Source organism: Eptatretus burgeri, chromosome 11 (genome assembly GCF_056783735.1).
Source record: "Eptatretus burgeri isolate ZD-2024b chromosome 11, Ebu_testis_v1, whole genome shotgun sequence".
NCBI lineage: Eukaryota > Metazoa > Chordata > Myxini > Myxiniformes > Myxinidae > Eptatretus > Eptatretus burgeri.
The window spans coordinates 2626272-2645067 of record NC_140971.1 but is presented as its reverse complement, the minus strand read 5'-3'; the positions used below and the strand labels follow the sequence as shown (position 1 = coordinate 2645067).

At 33.5% G+C, this 18796-nt stretch overlaps 1 protein-coding gene and 1 long non-coding RNA gene across 4 annotated transcripts in view; both read right to left on the bottom strand.

Annotated features, from left to right (window-relative positions):
* The window catches only part of LOC147016301 (protein HGV2-like), a 148797-nt gene that overhangs the window by 53924 nt on the left and 76077 nt on the right, over positions 1 to 18796 (bottom strand). The gene's annotated exons all lie outside the window — the stretch shown is intronic.
* On the bottom strand, positions 8705 to 13466 carry LOC147016303 (uncharacterized). The gene is made up of 3 exons (XR_015049024.1): positions 9786 to 13466; positions 9474 to 9632; positions 8705 to 9166 (listed from the first exon to the last, which is right to left on the bottom strand). It is a non-coding gene; the product is annotated as an uncharacterized LOC147016303 (long non-coding RNA).

The following is an 18796-nucleotide window of genomic DNA, read 5'->3' as shown; positions in this document are numbered from 1 at the left end:
AAACTTTCATAAATCAAGGTTCTTGTGTAGTACAAATGAGAATATTGTAAATTTACTTAAAAAACACCCCGTGATACGCATTGTATCAACAACAACTAGAGCAATAAGACCTGGAGAAGTAAAAGGTGAAGATTATCACTATATTTCAGTGGAGGAACATATGCGATTGAGGAATGAAGGTCAAATGTTTGAGGAGGTTTCTCTTGGTAAAACAAAATATTCACATTGTAAGAGTGAGTTAAGGAAACTAAAATCTGGTGGTGTTGGGATATTAGAAACTAATCCAGAAGGAATGAGACAAATTATTAAACATCTGAGTGGAGTGAAGATTTTATCATTCGGTTTTGATGTTGATGAAGAAACTCAACGCAAATGTATGAAAAGCAGAGATGCAAGTATTAGTGAAGAAGAAATTACAACTCGCATTAATGTTAATAAAGAATTTGATGAAATATTTAAAGAAAAGGATTTATTTGAACACATCTACTTGAATGATGAAGAAAAGGAAAATTTCCCTGTTGATCTTTACAATTCATTAAATGATATTTTACAATAAATAAATGGATGTAAAAGAAAGAGCAAGAAGATTTAAGGAACATCAAGAGTTGGTTTCAAAAGTTGTAAAACAACAGGAAGACATAAAGAAGAAACGCAGACAGAAACTAACGGGCGAAGAAGCATTTGAAAGAAAACAAGAGAAATTTTTTAAACCACTTTTAAAAACTTCCCAAGAAAAAATGAAAGATGTTTCCACAGTTCCCACAGTAGAAAATACTCCCAGAAAGCTCCAAATGTTAAAAGATTTCAGTCAAATGACGGAGGAAGAATTAGAGCATATTGGAGAATTAGAACATGATGAAGGTTTATTTCAACAACTGGAAGAGATTAATCAACCCCCTGATTATATTGTGAATGCTGTTCAAAACAATGAATATTCAGCGGATTCAAAAACCAAAGCAGGACTCATTCCAACAGAACAACCAGCAATATTTCATCTTGTTCAAGAAAAGGTATTGATATTTAATGATGAATTAAGGTTCTTAAGTTCTGCTCAACCCCCTGTTAAACTAACTCCGAGATTAATGTTTCTTCTCACAATAGATGGAAGACAAGGTTCAACTGTGAAGGATGAATCAAAGTATATTGATAAACCATTGGATATGGAAAATAATGATAGAGTATATATTGATTTGCTGAACACTCTAAATTATAAGGTTATTCTTTCTGGTAAAAGTAGGAAGAATGAGAAGGAGAAACACATTATTCAGGCTTTAAGTATCCTTGGTTCAGGTATTAGTTTTCTTCCAAATGACCCATCGCAATTAGTTAATAGACTGTGATTGTTGTTAGGCAGTCAGAAGGCTGGAAATAACAATTGTTTTAATGAAGCATCAGCCATTTTAGACCAGTTGATGAACATGAAAATAATTAATAAATATCAATATAAAGACATTTTATCTCATATTAAATAAGATGAGAAGCACAATCCTTAGTTTCAATTTCACAACAAGCGACCACACATCTTCATTCCCATACCCACTACAACTTGACACAACAAAAGAATATGAGGCATCTTTATTGTCCATGGAAACTTATAATACCTTATTTAATATAACTGATAAAAATGACAAGTTTAGTTATAATCCCGGAAGTGGATACAAAACGATAACAGTCTCACCCGGAGCATATGAGATTTCTCAAATATCTTCCGAAATTGCTCGTCTTATGAAAGAACAGGGTGATGAACCAAAAAATATTGTTATAAACATTCAAAAACATACTTCAAAATCAACGATTAAAGTTAAAAATAACTACAAGGTTGATTTCACAATTGATAATTCATTTAGAGAGTTATTGGGTTTCTCCTCAAAAAAGATTGAAACTAATGGGACGTTTTACAGTGATAATGTCATTCAAATATCCTCAGGAATAAATTCGGTGTTAATTCACTGTGATTTGATTGATGGTGCTTATAATGATGGAAAAAAAACAAATACAATATTTTCATTCAGTGCACACTCAACCCCAATTGGTTATAAATTCAATATGGAACCCAAAAATTTGGTTTATCTACCTGTGTCAGGAAAAACCATACACAGAGTAAATTTTAGGATAACCGACCAAGATAATCGTGTGATTTCTTTTAATGGAGAAGTTATATCCATCAGAATTCACCTACGTGAAGTTTTCCAATAAATAAATACGATGGTTATTGTGAGGCAACACGAGTTGGGAAAATATAAAATAATTACAGGGGATGGGATGTTCCTTTCCCCATACTACAAGGGTGAAGGTATGTATCTTGGTAGAGGATACTATAAACCTAAGAGACAAAGGGGTGTTGGACATCAATTTAGAGGAGATGGGATAATTGATACTCTCATGGGTATTGGTTCAACTATTCTTAAACATAAAGATCTAATTGGTTCAACTGCTTCTGCTGTGGGAAATGTAGCAGGTGCTGTAAAGAGTATAAAAGATGCTCAGAAGGAATCTCATAAATTACAAGCAATAAAAGAAATTAAGAAAGGCAAAACTCAGTTGTCCCCCAAGAACGACAGAAAATAATTCAAATACTTGGATCAGGGTTTCAAAAGTTTTAACATCTTTTTTCCTAAATAAATACAAGTATGGAAGCAATTGATAGTATCTATGATTTGGATGATACTATTATTATCTCAAACTCCACTAAAAAAGAAGATTACTTCAAGGTAAATGCAATAACTGGAACAGACTGGAATACGAATGGTACAAAAAGTTTTGAAATAAATAATCAACAAACCTATTTGAATCTCTCCGAAAGTTTCTTGTTGTGTAAATTTAAATTCACTAAAGCTGGGAATAACACAAACGCTACACTTGTAAATGATTTCTTCTGGAAAATGTTTGATAGTGTGCGTTTGTATATTGGAACACAAGAAGTTGAAGCGGTTGATTATGTCTCTGCTGTATCTGAAATGATAAAATTTACACTCTATACATTCAGTGATAGAATGGGAAAGGGGTCTGTCGAAGGTTTTATTCCTGATATGTCAACGGGAACAAACACAGACCCTGGATATATTCAAAGGAAAGGAGCGTATAATGATGATACAAAAACAGAAAATAGTTTTACTGTGGCGGTTCCTCTTAAAGGTATATTTGGATTTTGTGATCATGATAAAGTTCTGTATGGTCTTAAAATTAGATTTCAACTACAAAGGAATGATAATGAAAATAGATTGCTTTTTGGTGTTGGTAATGCTTTTAGTGATCAGAATAAATTTGTAATTGAGGAGATGAGTTGGTATTATCAGTGAATATACTCCTAATCTTAAAACAGAAGAGATGTTGAATCGAAGACTTAACTCAAAGAAACCACTCAGTGTATCATACCTCAAAAGAAGATGTCAACACGTTAAACTCAATCAAACTACTTACACGTGGAATTTGGGTGTTCTGGAAGGAAAGCCACGATATCTGTGGATCATTTTTAAAAAGCCAGATGGTGATACTGCGACTGATAAGAATAATGCATTGAGTGATAATGCTAAGGTGAAACAACTTCGCGTTTCTCTAGATGGAACATTTTATCCACGAGATAGATTGGAAATTAATTGGGAAAAAGATTTTGCTGAAGCATACAAGTCTTACCAAAAGGTGTGTGAAAGTAATGGAAATAAAGAACCTATTTTGGATATGACAGCATTTAAAAGTTTGTATACAATCTATGCGTTTGACCTGAGCGCGCAAAAGGAAACTATAAAGTCTAATCGAGTGGATACTTCCCTATACATTGAAAGAGGAGAGAGTGAAGAAGTTGATACATATTGTTTGCTTTTGGAAGAAACAGAATTGCAGATTAATACAGATAATGGTGTGATGATTAGCCTCACATAATTTTTTGTTAAATAAATGAGTGGCAAAGTACCAACTGGGGTATATGTTAATCAAATCAATCTTCATAAACTATCATCTTGTGTTCAAAATCAAAAGCCTTGTACGATTAACGTTAATACAATTCAGAGAAAAGGAGCAGTAAGAATTGATGTTTTGCTCACAAGAGAACAGGTTAAAATCTTGAATGACACTGGCTCACTTAAAATTAAAATGACAAAACCAATGTTGAAAAAATATTCAATAAGAGAGACGAGTGGAGGATTTCTCCCATTTCTAATTCCTTTATTTGCTGGTTTAAGTGCGGTTGGAGCATTGACGGGTGGTATTTCAACAGCGGTGAAAACTGCCAACGAAAGGAAGGCTCAACTCCAGGCTCAAAAAGAATTGGAAAGACATAACAAAGAGTTGGAGAAACAAATTAGTGGAAGTGGTGTAATTGTAGATTTTGCTGAAAAACTTGAAGGTCTGCCTGATAAAGCGAGATTGTTAGTTGGAGATATGCTTTCTTCTATTGCACAAGCAGGTGTAAAATTAACGAAAAGAGGTAATGGATTATATCTTTCTAATAAATAAATGAGCATTGATGAGTGGTTGGAAAAATTTGGAAAGAATACAACATCAAATTTACAACTTGTCAAATATTGTAAGAAATTAAAAATTCATAATGTGGTTATTTGTATGAGAGATGAATTAACAAATGTGCCGAAACATACAAAGAATATTATTATGAACTTAGAAGATAATAATGGGAACGGTTCTCATTGGGTTTGTATTTTTAATAGTCAAGACAAATATTATTTTGATAGTTTTGGCCTTCCACCACCTGTTGAAGTTATAAAATTCTTACAGAATGGTGTTTATCAAACATTTCAAGTCCAAGAATTAAATTCCAAGTGTTGTGGTCAATTATGTCTATATGTGTTATTTCAACTCAACAAAAATAAAAATTTTTATGATATTATTTTTAATCTAATATAAATGACTTATGTTGGTAAAGATGGTTCTATCTTTGGTGTATCTCAAGATCTGGATATTGATTTATCAAATTATTACACAAAGGCACAGGCTGAACGACATAAATATAATATAACCAAAAATATTAACATGAAAAATGCTTTTAAATTAAAAAATTATCCAAGCCCGACTGACGCGAATGACTTGGTGAGATTAAGCGATTTATCACAATATATATCCTTAAATAAAACGGCTGTGTATTCCAAAGATACAGAAGTGTTGATATTATCTCCAGGTCATACAGAATTCACAGTTCGAATTAAAATAAATTTTTATAAAGAAGGGCGTATCGTTTGTATGAGAATAGAACAATGGGGGTATGATATGAATGATTTAGGGTATAATTGGTCATTTAAAATTAACCTCGAAGACCTGGAACAATTAAATCAGTCTCGTAAGGAAGAATATTATCCACTTGGTATCGAGAATGAGTTTTGTGGGTCCACGATTAGTAAACAACAAATAAAAGAATTTAATAAGGGTAAATATAATAATGGTTTTGCCCTTGTTTATCTCATGAAAACAGAAAAACAGGATTATATATAATAAGTAAGGAAATACAAAATGATTTAACTATGGGAAGATGGGGAGGTGTTTCGTGCCATAATATTATTCTAACATATATTTCTAATACATAAATGACAGCAAGAAGGCTTCAAGAAAATTATCATTTCTGTGTCCAAGCATACCTTCAAGAAAAGGGTATTCGGTATTTTAATAAATATGTTCTACAACATAAGAATGAGGTATTTTCAATAAAAGATTGGCATTATGCTGATGTTGATAAACCGACAACTTTAGATTTAATTAGAATGTTAAATAATGAAAAAATTATAAAGTTAAGAAAAGGTAAGGCTCTTTTAGAAATTCAAAAGAAATTTTATTGGTTTCCTGTTGTAAAAAAAATTATTTTCGATGCAGGAATAACAAGAAATCCTGATGAATATATGTATAATATTCTATGGGGTGTAAACGATTCAAGGATAGTAAGGGATGAGGAAGGAGTTGAAGAAGAGAGGGAAGAGGAGGAAAATGAAAGAGAGAGAAGGAGGAGAGGGAGAAGAAAGAGGAGGAAAGAGAGAAGAGAGAGAAGGAGGAGAGGGAGAAGAAAGAGAAGGAGGAAAGAGAGAAGAGAGAGAGGGAGGAGAGGGAGGAAAGAGCGAGACAAAATAAATATCAAAATATGGAAACCAGTGAGATTCAAAAAAGAATAGAGGTATTACAGAAAATAACAACCCACCGAGGAGGAATACAAAGAATTAACAAGTCTATTTGCAATACTTTCGACAAAACTATTAGCATCGACAAGCTATTCATTTTAATTCAAGTTTTTTTCTTAAATAAATGGAGGAGAGAGTGAAGGCGTTTCATAGGATTCTTTATGTTTTAAAAATTAAGATTCAAATGTGCATGTTGGAAACTAAAAAGGTTTTTGCACTCTGCAGGACTTTTTCACATAAATAAATGAGTTATTGTCTCAAATGTAAAAAGAAAACTAATACTAAAAATATTTCATATATTAAAAGTAAAAATAACAGGGTTATCCAAAAAGGTATATGTTCGGTGTGTGGTTCAAAAAAAAATCAATTTATCTCCAAACACAAACTCGGAGGAGATATACAAAAGTTTTTATTAGGAAGTAAATTTACAACTACTGGAATACCAGGGGAATTACATCTTCCAGGGTATTCTTTCTGTGGTCCAGGCACAAACTTGGATAAAAGATTAGATGAGGCAGACAATCCTAAATCCTGGAGTCAGCCTATCAATAGAGTTGATGAAGTGTGCATGAGACACGATATTGATTATGGGAATACCACAACGTTGGAAGAAAAGCATGAAGCCGATAGAGAAATGTTGTATAATTTGTCTCTGATACAAAATCCAACCTTGAGAGAAAAAGTTGATCGGTTCATTGTGAAGAAGATGATCAGTGCTAAATTGAAACTTGGACTTGGAAATTCAAAAAACTTGTAGGCTCTAATGATGTCATTAAGACTGAAGAGCAATTAGCTGATGAATTACATAAACCAATATTCACAAAGTTTCAGAGAAGGAAAGTTTATTCCAAGGAAGTAGATTATATCTGGTCTGCTGATTTGATTGAACTCAATAATGATAAGGGGTACAAGTATGCTTTAACCGTTATTGATTTGAGGAGTAGATATGTGTGGGTTGTCCCTTTAAAAAACAAAACAGGTAATACTCTTATGTTAGCTTTTCAACAGATATTTAATAAAAGTAAGAGAAAACCTAAAAAATTGTGGACTGATGAGGGTAGAGAGTTTTATAACAAGACATTTATGAATTTTCTAAAAAATAACAGTATTACATTATACAGTACCTTTAATGAAGGGAAGGCAGTTGTTGTTGAACGTTTTAATCGTACCTTAAAAGAGAGACTATATAAAAAATTCACACAACTCGGTTCACAACAATGGTCATCTTTTATTCAGGATATTGTGGATAAGTATAATGACACGATTCACACGGCAACAAATATGAAACCATCAGAAACATTTACAAAATTAAAATATGAAAAAGAGATTAATGTCAGAAAACCTAAGTTCAAAGTTGGTGATATCGTAAGAATATATAGGTGGAAATCTCATTTTGAAAAAGGTTATACGAAAAGATGGACCAACGAGCTTTTTAAAATTGTTGATGTAATAGATACGGTTCCTTGGACTTATAAGATATATGATTTGGAAGGGGAAGAGATTTTAGGTTCATTTTATTCACAGGAATTACAAAAGACAAAGATAAATTGAAATTTTTTGACTCCGCCCCTTTTTGACTCCACCCACACAAGCCCCACCCACACAAACCCCGCCCACACAAGCCCCACACAAACCCACCACACACAAACCCCACACAAGCTCCAATAAATTGAAATTTTTTGACTCCGCCCCTTTTTGACTCCACCCACACAAGCCCCACCCACACAAACCCCACACAAACCCCACACAAACCCCACCACACACAAACCCCACACAAGCTCCACACAAGCTCCACACAAGCTCCACACAAGCTCCACACAAGCTCCACACAAGCTCCACACAAGCTCCACACAAGCTCCACACAAGCTCCACACAAGCTCCACACAAGCTCCACCCATATTCACATAATTAGTGATTAGTTAATTAGTTCCCCCACACACAACATGTTTATTTAATTAAAAAATTATCCACCCATCCACACAAGCTCCACTCATCCACCCATCCACCCATCTCTCCACCCATCCATTGATCCACACAAACCTCATCCACATTCGCCCCTCCCACATAAGCTCCACCCACATAAACCCCTGCCCACATAAACCCTGCCCACATCAACCCCTCCCACATAAGTCCTGTCTACACAAGCTCCACACAAAAACTCCACACACATAAACCCCTCCCACATAAACCCCTCCCACACAAGCCCCACCCACACAAGCCCCACCCACAGCCCGACCGCACAAGACCCACCGAAGCCCCGCCCACATAAGCCCCACCCACATAAACCCCTCCCACACAAGCCCCACCCACATAAACCCCGCCCACACACACCCCGCCCACACAAGCCCCACCGAAGCCCCGCCCACATAAACCCCTCCAACATAAACCCCTCCCACACAAGCCCCACCCACACAAGCCCCACCCACACAAACCCCACCGAAGCCCCCCCCACACAAGCCCCACCCCCTCATCCCCCTGTGCGCCCCACCTTTGACCCACCACCTCCCTCATCCCACCCCCACCCTTCCCCACACACACACACATGGGGAGGGGAGGGATGGGATGAGGGGGTGATGGGTCATTGGGGGGGCACACCTACCCTCCCTTCATGTTTTGATCCTCTTCTTGTAATTCAGAATCAAGTAATTGTATACAAAACAAATATAATTTATTAATATTGAAAATATTAAATATTCATTTGCGAGAATGTATAATCTTTCCCAGCAATCTTCTCCAGATGTCTTGTGATTTCGAAACTCAGACACCATATTCTGTTTTGAAACAAAAAGTGGATAATAATTACATGGTAATATGAGTAAGCCTCGTTGACCACTGAATTAACACACCAGGAGGCCGACTCAGCCTGTCATCCTTTCAAGGTCAATAAAATTAATTCCAGTGTACTGACAAAACCGCGTTCAAACTAATGATGCAACCAACATTAGACGACATTCTAAAGAGAGAGTGATATTAATAATAATTCAGAAATATTTACCTCCAGAAAATCATGTGTTGTACAAGATTGCTTCAACAGCTGATGTTGTGCGATAGTGCTGAAAAAAAAAAAAAATAAGTCAAGGGTATAGATGAAGAGACAGACAGACAGGGAAAGCAACACACACACACACACACACACACACACACACACACACACACACACACACACACACACACACACACACACACACACACACACACACACACACACACACACACACACACACACAGACACACAGACACACGCGTCTCACCATTGGTTTAATTCATTCGAGATCAGAGACCAGTCATTATAAATCATTGATCTCTTCAATAAGAGCAGAGAGAGGTAGGTAGGAAGACAGACACACACACATGTCTCACCATTGGTTTAATTCCTTCGAGATGATAGGACGTGATAAGACTTCGTGCCACTCATTGAAAATGTCTTTCAATTCTCTTCTAAAATCATTGATCTCTTCAATAAGAGTATTAATTTCATGAACCACGTCGTGATACGTAAACTCAATTTCTTCCAATGCCCTGTCAGGGAAAAAAAAAAAAAAATATATATATATATATATATATATATATATATATATATATATATATATATATATATATATATCAGAATTATCATGATTTAATTAATAATCATTTGCTTCATCGTTCAAAGAGAAAACCAAACAAACTTACCAACTCTGTAGTAAGCTTTTGCCTTCATCGGAAGAGAGATCATCCATGTCTCAGTTGTAAAAATGAAAATCCCGTCTGGCAGAAACTTTGTCTGGTGAATCACTTATAAGGCTACAATGAGAAAATTCCCTAAGTATTGGGTGCGGCCACAGGAAATGACAGCTTGGAAAATAACTGGGCGATTGTATGAATCATTTACAAAACATACTTAAAATGGTTTTGATTCAAATGTTTTCAGTTCGTGTTCTGAGATAAAATATAAACACGAGACCTTGTCTCACAGAATAGTTCCTATTTTTTCACAGCATGACTGTCTAAAACCACACAGCACGACCGTGTCAAAAAACACTTCCTCATTTTCACGGCATGAACTGAAAACATTTGAAACAAAACTTTTTTTATGGCGTGGTTTATACACAAAAATGATTTGCAACTCGGGCGGTGGTCAGATGAGATCATTAAGAGAAGTTTATCATTTCGTAATGGCACAAAAGGGGTATCTTAAAAAATATAAAGATTCAAATGTTTTGTTTGTCAATATTTTAGATGGGGATTATTGTGCAAAGAAAATTAAACTATTGAAGGAATTTGAGAATGAACAAATCTTTATAGGTTCAATGAGTGAGCTGATCAACCTCCAGGTTAAAGGGGAGACAAATAAATATACCTTGGGATAGCCTGGTTATATATATACAAAGCCTGGTGTTGGCTTAGTGGTTAGGGTGGCGGCTTGGGATCCCAGTGTCCCGAGTTCGAATCCCGCTCAGCTGCTGAATTAACACCAGGGGGTTGACTCAGCCTGTCATCCTTCCGAGGTCGGCGAAATGAGTACCAGTATACTGGTCCCGGTGTATGCCCCGGTTAGAATAGGTGTACCATATCCCTGTGTTGTAAGAGGCGTCCAGGAAGGGCATCCGACCATAAAACATTGCCTCACAAAAAGCTAAACCCCTGCACAGCAGGGAAAAATGGATAAAAAGGGGGTTTATTTTTAGGGGAAAAAAAAGGGAATCGCTGAAAATCCCCCATTCATTTACATGGGGAAAAGTGAGCTAGAACCAGTATATTCACCCTACTGTTATGTCTTTCCAATTCTTTTTGAGCCTGGAGTTGAGCCTTCCTTTCGTTGGCAGTTTTCACCGCTGTTGAAATACCACCCGTCAATGCTCCAACCGCACTTAAACCAGCAAATAAAGGAATTAGAAATGGGAGAAATCCTCCACTCATCTCTCTTATTGAATATTTTTTCAACATTGGTTTTGTCATTTTAATTTTAAGTGAGCCAGTGTCATTCAAGATTTTAACCTGTTCTTTTGTGAGCAAAACATCAATTCTTACTGCTCCTTTTCTCTGAATTGTATTAACGTTAATCGTACAAGGCTTTTGATTTTGAACACAATGATAGTTTATGAAGATTGATTTGATTAACATATACCCCAGTTGGTACTTTGCCACTCATTTATTTAACAAAAAATTACGTGAGACTAATCATCACACCATTATCTGTATTAATCTGCAATTCTGTTTCTTCCAAAAGCAAACAATATGTATCAACTTCTTCACTCTCTCCTCTTTCAATGTATAGGGAAGTATCCACTCGATTAGACTTTATAGTTTCCTTTTGAGCGCTCAGGTCAAACGCATAGATTGTATACAAGCTTTTAAATGCTGTCATATCCAAAATAGGTTCTTTATTTCCATTTCTTTCACACACCTTTTGGTAAGACTTGTATGCTTCAGCAAAATCATTTTTTTCCCAATTAATTTCCAATCTATCTCATGGATAAAAAGTTCCATCTAGAGAAACGCGAAGTTGTTTCACCTTAGCATTATCACTCAATGCATTATTCTTATCAGTCGCAGTATCACCATCTGGTTTTTTAAAAATGATCCACAGATATCGAGGCTTTCCTTCCAGAACACCCAAATTCCACGTGTAAGTAGTTTGGTTGAGTTTAACGTGTTGACATCTTCTTTTGAGGTATGATACACTGAGTGGTTTCTTTGAGTTAAGTTTTCGATTCAACATCTCTTCTGTTTTAAGATTAGGAGTATATTCACTGATATACCAACTCATCTCTTCAATTACAAATTTATTCTGATCACCAAAAGCATTACCAACACCAAAAAGCAATCTATTTTCATTATCATTCCTTTGTAGTTGAAATCTAATTTTAAGACCATACAGAACTTTATCATGATCACAAAATCCAAATATACCTTTAAGAGGAACTGCCACAGTAAAACTATTTTCTGCTTTTGTATCATCATTATACATTCCTTTCCTTTGAGTATATCTAGGGTCTGTGTTTGTTCCCGTTGACATATCAGGAATAAAACCTTCGACAGACCCCTTTCCCATTCTATCACTGAATGTATAGAGTGTAAATTTCATCATTTCAGATACAGCAGAGACATAATCAACCGCTTCAACTTCTTGTGTTCCAATATACAAACGCACACTATCAAACATTTTCCAGAAGAAATCATTTACAAGTGTAGCGTTTGTGTTATTCCCAGCTTTAGTGAATTTAAATTTACACAACAAGAAACTTTCGGAGAGATTCAAATAGGTTTGTTGATTATTTATTTCAAAACTTTTTGAACCATTCCTATTCCAGTCTGTTCCAGTTATTGCATTTACCTTGAAGTAATCTTCTTTTTTAGTGGAGTTTGAGATAATAATAGTATCATCCAAATCATAGATACTATCAATTGCTTCCATACTTGTATTTATTTCGGAAAAAAGATGTTAAAACTTTTGAAACCCTGATCCAAGTATTCAAATTATTTTCTGTCATTCTTGGGGGGACAACTGAGTTTTGCCTTTCTTAATTTCTTTTATTGCTTGTAATTTATGAGATTTCTTCTGGGCATCTTTTATGCTCTTTACAACACCTGCTACATTTCCCACAGCAGAAGCAGTTGAACCAATTAGATCTTTATGTTTAAGAATAGTTGAACCAATACCCATTAGAGTATCAATTATCCCATCTCCTCTAAATTGATGTCCAACACCCCTTTGTCTCTTAGGTTTATAGTATCCTCTACCAAGATACATACCTTCACCCTTGTAGTATGGGGAAAGGAACATCACATCCCCTGTAATTATTTTATATTTTCCCAACTCGTGTTTCCTCACAATAACCATGGTATTTATTTATTGGAAAACTTCACGTAGGTGAATTCTGATGGATATAACTTCTCCATTAAAAGAAATCATACGATTATCTTGGTCGGTTATCCTAAAATTTACTCTGTGTATGGTTTTTCCTGACACAGGGAGATAAACCAAATTTTTGGGTTCCATATTGAATTTATAACCAATTGGGGTTGAGTATGCGCTGAATGAAAATATTGCATTTGTTTTTTTTCCATCATTATAAGCACCATCAATCAAATCACAGTGAATTAACACCGAATTTATTCCTGAGGATATTTGAATGACATTATCACTGTAAAACATCCCATTAGTTTCAATCTTTTTTGAGGAGAAACCCAATAACTCTCTAAATGAATTATCAATTTTGAAATCAACCTTGTAGTTATTTTTAACTTTAATCGTTGATTTTGAAGTATGTTTTTGAATGTCTATAACAATATTTTTTGGTTCATCACCCTGTTCTTTCATAAGACGAGCAATTTCGGAAGATATTTGAGAAATCTCATATGCTCCGGGTGAGACTGTTATCGTTTTGTATCCACTTCCGGGATTATAACTAAACTTGTCATTTTTATCAGTTATATTAAATAAGGTATTATAAGTTTCCATGGACAATAAAGATGCCTCATATTCTTTTGTTGGGTCAAGTTGTAGTGGGTATGGGAATGAAGATGTGTGGTCGCTTGTTGTGAAATTAAAACTCAGGATTGTGCTTCTCATCTTATTTAATATGAGATAAAATGTCTTTATATTGAGATTTATTAATTATTTTCATGTTCATCAACTGGTCTAAAATGGCTGATTCTTCATTAAAACAATTATTTCCAGCCTTCTTACTACCTAACAACAATAACAGTCTATTAACTAATTGTGATGGGTCATTTGGAAGAAAACTAATACCTGAACCAAGGATACTTAAAGCCTGAATAATGTGTTTCTCCTTCTCATTTTTCCTACTTTTACTAGAAATACTAACCCTATAATTTAGTGTTCAGCAGATCAATATATACTCTATCATTATTTTTCATATCCAATGGTTTATCAATATACTTTGACTCATCCCTCACAGTTGAACCTTGTCTTCCATCTTTTGTGAGAAGAAACATTAATCTCGGAGTTAGTTTTACAGGGGGTTGAGCAGAACCCAAGAACCTTAATTCATCATTAAATATCAATACCTTTTCTTGAACAAGATGAAATATTGCTGGTTGTTCTGTTGGAATGAGTCCTGCTTTGGTTTTTGAATCCGCTGAATATTCATTGTTTTGAAGAGCATTCACAATATAATCAGGGGGTCGATTAATCTCTTCCAGTTGTTGAAATAAACCTTCATCATCATATTCTAATTCTCCGAAATGCTCTAATGCTTCCTCCGTCATTTGATCAAAATCTTTTAACATTTGAAGTTTTTTAGGAGTATATTCTACTGTGGGAACTGTGGAAACATCTTTCATTTTTTCTTGGGAAGTTTTTAAAAGTGGTTTAAAAAATTTCTCTTGTTTTCTTTCAAATGCTTCTTCACCCGTTAGTTTCTGTCTGCGTTTCTTCTTTATGTCTTCCTGCTGTTTTACAACTTTTGCAACCAACTCTTGATGTTCCTTAAATCTTCTTGCTCTTTCTTTTGCATCCATTTATTTATTGTAAAATATCATTTAATGAATTGTAAAGATCAACAGGGAAATTTTCCTTTTCTTCATCATTCAAGTAGATGTGTTCAAATAAATCCTTTTCTTTAAATATTTCATCAAATTCTTTATTAACATTAATGCGAGTTGTAATTTCTTCTTCACTAATACTTGCATCTCTGCTTTTCAGACGTTTGCGTTGAGTTTCTTCATCAACATCAAAACCGAATGATAAAATCTTCACTCCGCTCAGATGTTTAATAATTTGTCTCGTTCCTTCTGGATTAGTTTCTAATATCCCAAGACCACCAGATTTTAGTTTCCTTAACTCACTCTTACAATGTGAATATTTTGTTGTACCAAGAGAAACCTCCTCAAATATTTGACCTTCATTCCTCAATCGCATATGTTCCTCCACTGAAATATAGTGATAATCTTCACCTTTTACTTCTCCAGGTCTTATTGCTCAAGTTGTTGTTGATACAATGCATATCACGGGGTGTTTTTTTAAGTAAATTTACAATATTCTCATTTGTACTACACAAGAACCTTGATTTATGAAAGTTTTTTTCCAGAAGCAGATTTTCCCACAAGATTTACAATAATTGTTGTCATTTATATATGTAATTGTTTATAAAACAAAAAATATATCCCTTAATATCTCATCTTGTTTCACAACAATATATTTATATTTTTCAGTCGTGTGCTTCATGTAATCCTCAAATTTCTTTTTACTACATAATGTAGAACAATTATCTCTCCAAAAATTATTGATATCTATTGAATTTAACTTGAATAAAATAAAAGTATTAGCATTGTTTCTGATGGAACGACGAGGAAGTTGAAAGTACGATTGACTAAGATAAATACAATTACAAGAAGAATGTCTCCCTCTTGTGTAGTAGCTGTCCATTACTGTTTGGTTTCTCTCATTAACACAATCATCAAAGATAACGAGGTTCTTTTTTGATTTATCCAAATCTTGGGGAGACGGTATATCATCCGTATTATCACTAAGAATACAAGTTATAGGATTTGATTTCTTTTTACATCTCTTTGTATCACAAAATAGTTGAATTATATCTTCAATGTTATCATCATTTAGGTTTTTTTGACGTTTAAATAAACTGATAATATCTTCTTTTTGAAGACCAGCATTAAAACCTTGTGAGAGTAGTTGATACTCTGGTTGAAAACTCGACTTTGTGAAAATTATTAAATTATCATAATCTAAAAAGTTGGGAGTGAGGAGCATCTTTAAAAGTAAGCAGGTTTTTCCACATCCACTTGAACCAACTATGAGACATCTTAATGAATTTGGGAGATTTTTATGGTTGTTAAATTTTATCTTATTTTCCCAAATGGGTAAAAAATCATTCATTTATATATTTGGAAATCAGGTTATTTAATTTATTATTGGCTTTTTTAGAAACTCTATATTTTATCCTAAGTTCAGGTTTAATTTCAAGATAATCCATTATTTTATTTATACAATATCTTGTGTTGATATTTCCCTGAAAATTATATCCATGAATAATATATCACAACAATCCTTTGAACATTTCTCTTATACGTTCAGTTTCTTCCCTTGTAAGGAAAGGTGTGTTATCACCCTCATACTTTACATTCATTTCTCTAATCAATCTTGTAAAGTAATTCATTTTTGGTGTAAATCTAAAAGAATTATTTTCCTTTTTGTATTTTTTATTATCATTAATTAGAAGATAATCACAGAATATACATTGTTTATAGGCTTTTGACTCTGTGTTTAATCCCCGTCTTTCACACGCAGGACAATTCTCAAATTTGTCATATGGAGAATCAGGAAAGTCTTGCATATTTATAAAGTAAAACTTTACTTTAACTGAAATTCATCTATACTTTCAGTTGTATATCGACTCATATTTAATAATATTACCATCGATATCAATGTACTTTTTTTCATTACCAGATTCAACGATAACATTTTTTATATTAAAGGTAATTTTAAAATGATCGTTAACTACTATTGAACGAAATGTCATTTCACCTGATATATTAACATCCTTTATTTCATCAGGATTTACATCTTTAGGGTTGTTGAAAAAAATACAAATTTCTCCTTGCATATTACAGATGGTCTTATCTTTTCTTTCTAAAGATTCATCCATAAGGTTTTTGTTTTTTGATACTTTTTCTTGTTTCATTGCTTTTTCTAGTTTTGAATATATTACTAGAAGGAGAGGAGAAACTTTTGTGAGAGATACTTTAATTGATGTTCTACCAGGTGTACTAAAAGCCCTTCCACTGAAGGAAATTGAAGAACTCATATTATTTACCATAATTGTTTTTATCCAATAGTTGTTATATTTATCTTTGTTCAATTTTACATCCTTGACATATTTCTCAGTATCTTTAACAAATGAAGAGATTGATTGAAACTTGTCTTTTGTGTCTTGAAACATTGTATTTATTAAGTGAAAAAGTTGGAGGATAAAATGGTTTTAAGCACAGATTCACCTGTAAAATAAACGAAATTTTCATCAAGAAAATTTTAGTTTAAGCAAAGATTTATTATATAAATATGGTGAATACAACATACTGCGATGTTTGTAATCACAAATATAAACATTATAGAAAACACCTCTGAACCAACAAACACACATTTAATCTATTTCATAAAATATCTCCTCTTGAGTTGGAAAGAAAACATTGTGATATCTGCTCAAAGGATGTTTTGAAGAGTAGTTATAATAGACATTTTCAATCACAAAAACACAAGAAAAATGAGTTTAAAGTAAAACGAGACTATTATATTGAAAACACTGATGGGGCATTTAAAAATAAGGATTTTTCAATTTGGAGAACCCGGTCCATCATCAATCGCTGAATCAATTGAAAGAGTGAAACCTGATGTTGAAAAAGTTATTAAAAAGACATTAAAAGAAATGAAAACTTTAAAGTTTTATATGGGAGTGAAAATGTATATGAAAAGACAATATGAAGAACAAACTCCTTATATGAGAACAGATCTTCATTTTATAACATCATTTCAAGATTTTTTTGAATAGTGGGGTTTATGAAGAACTATCAAAACAAGAGGAGGATGTTGATAATACAGTGGTAGGAAGTGGATTCAATATTTAAAAAATCATCTTTTTAGATGTACACATTCTAAAATCAAACCCTCTTAAAGCTTCTTCTTATATTGAATTACCAAAAGAAATAAAACTAAAGAAGGCAGTTGTTAATATTAAGAACAATGATAATAAACGTTTTCTCTGGTCTGTTCTTGCTCACTTTCATCCACCAAAATGTAATTCAGAAAGAGTAAAACAATATATGATATATGAGAATACCTTGGACATTAAAGATTTTAAATTCCCAATGCCACTGACAGATATTCCGAAATTTGAGAAAAAGAATAATCTTTCTATTAATGTATATGGATTAACGGATACAAACAAAGTTCAAATATTAAAAATTTCAAACAACTATAAAAATGAAGAAACCCACATTGATCTTTTATATTTTAGTGTTGGAAATAATTCACATTACACATACATCAATAATTTATCAAGATTAATCTCTTCTCAGGTATTCAGAACAGCAAACAAAATATATCCTTGTAAGCGATGTCTTAATTCATTTCATACAAAAGAACGATTAGAACAACATTCAAAATATTGTAGTAATCATAAATCAGCTGTAATTACAATGCCTAAACCTGGTGAAAAGATTTCTTTTGAAGATTATAATAAATCTATCATGCACCCATTTGTGATATACGCTGATTTTGAATGTATCCTTAAAAAGATAAATACTGCTTCTCCTCATCCAAAAGAATCATATACAAATAAATATCAAAAACATATTCCTTGTGGTTTTTGTTATTTTATCAAATCATCTGTTGGAGAAAAGTATAACAAACTTGAACATTATAGTGGAAAAAAAGCTTCACAAGAGTTTGTAAAACAATTAGAAAAGGATTGTATAAGACTCACTAAATTAATGAAAGAAACAAATGAACCGATGAAATTAACCAAAGAAGAAAAAGTAGAATTTAGAAAGAACAATATCTGTCATATTTGTGAGGGGGAAATTAAGGAGTCTAAAGTTAGGGATCATTGTCATCTTACTGGTAAATATAGAGGTCCCGCTCATTCCTGTTGTGATCTTAATTATAAATTACCTTCTTTTATTCCAGTCTTTCTTCACAACAGCGCCAACTATGATACACATCT